Raw genomic sequence first — 1,597 nt, 5'->3', positions numbered from 1 at the left:
TTTGGTACAATTTGCATTGGTTTCTATTTTCTTTTTCAAACAATATTTATTCTTGAAGTTGAAATTTTCGTATACCGAGTTTTATAGGTCAGTTTACTCTAGCATTTCCAATTGACACCAAATCCATTTCCGGCATAAGAAACACTTCTTATACTAGATTTCATGTATATAATAAATCAACATGTGGGTGATTGCATGTATTTGTTGATTTGAGAACTTTTATTCTTGGAAATGGATACACTGCTCCTTCAAAATTTAAAAGTTTTTTTTTGTTTGAATGACATGAAGAAGCTCCCTCTTTCATCCACACACCTACAGTGGCCAAGAAGACCATTGAAATATCTTCCCGCATTTAATATACATCAGACTTGAAGCCTACCATGCCCTCCTCCCAACCCCAGCACACACACACACGCAAGAGAGAGAGAGAGAGAGAGAGAGAGACCAGTTTTTTGCAGACACTATTTTCCCAAATCGTGATGGAATAATGTAAGCAATCCAATCGTGTCAAAGCAAATGACTCGGATTAAAGACATTATTCCCTTTTTACTGATCGCCGTTTTACCCTGCTTAAAATCGTTGAGTTGAAGAGATCGATGCCCGTCATTGCATTCTCCCTCTCCCCTCTAAATGGTCTTCACAGAGCTACAATGTGAAGCCGTAATGCATAGTTCTGACACACAATCACAATTTCAGTGCAGTTCATGCCCCTACTCTTAAGGGTGAGACACTCAAGACTCATGTGTGGGCTCTCTTCTCTAAGAGTGCCACTCAACAAGCTGCATCTTGTAATAATCTAAATATTCATCAAACAACTTTAAGAGATGCTGTAGTATCCCAACGGCATGATTTAGTTTTGAATCAATCACCTTGGCAGGTAATTTGGCTTCTACAAGGACATGCAGTGGCTCATTTAGATGTTCACAGCTAGGTTTGTCGGTGAGTTCCTCTTCTTTAACGGGGTCTGGAACTGAGCCTAGCCTTGACCTCTTATATAAACTTTACACTACTTCATGGCTTCAACTCCCTTCAAAGAGTTCCCCCTTGCCCCAAGGAGTCACCAACAAAATTATAATTGAAAATTTGTTCACAGGGGCATCCAATCTTACAACTTTTGTCATAAAAGGAGTAGTAGGGAGCAGTTGCTCCATGCCAACCCATTGAAGATGCTTGCAAGATGTTCGTCCTATAAATCAAACCATTCTCCTCTATCTGCCTGCATGGCCATCCTTCCAAATGCATTGTTGTACCACTTGGGGGTGAGTGTCCGAATCGCAAAGGCTCCTGTGATCCATCTTTTCTTGGTTAATGAAACCCTAACTATATGGTAATCCTGATGCACAAACAGTTTCTTGGTTCATTAAATGACTATAAAGAGGCAAAACTTGCACAAATGGCCCTACTTTGTTTCTCTATGGTAACAATTCATTTATGCACCCATTGCCACTCTCTGATGATCCATTGACACAATCGATGGCCTCATTGTGTTGAACGGCGATGAATGAACTCCAAAAGGGGAGGTACTATAAGTGGGCTCCGCTTGGGATTTTGTCATTCATAGCTATGGCAACTTGGTAATGTTACCGACTCACTCCGC

General features: G+C 40.6%; 1 pseudogene; it reads right to left on the bottom strand.

The window, feature by feature from the left end:
• Nucleotides 1-637: 637 nt before the first annotated feature.
• On the bottom strand, nt 638-1,242 carry LOC116265257 (KH domain-containing protein At1g09660/At1g09670-like; annotated as a pseudogene).
• Between the last annotated feature and the right edge of the window lie 355 nt (nt 1,243-1,597).

Source organism: Nymphaea colorata, chromosome 12 (assembly GCF_008831285.2).
Source record: "Nymphaea colorata isolate Beijing-Zhang1983 chromosome 12, ASM883128v2, whole genome shotgun sequence".
In the NCBI taxonomy this organism is placed as follows: Eukaryota; Viridiplantae; Streptophyta; class Magnoliopsida; order Nymphaeales; family Nymphaeaceae; genus Nymphaea; species Nymphaea colorata.
Note: the sequence above shows the minus strand (reverse complement) of the source record. Positions and strands in the feature narration are given on the sequence as shown.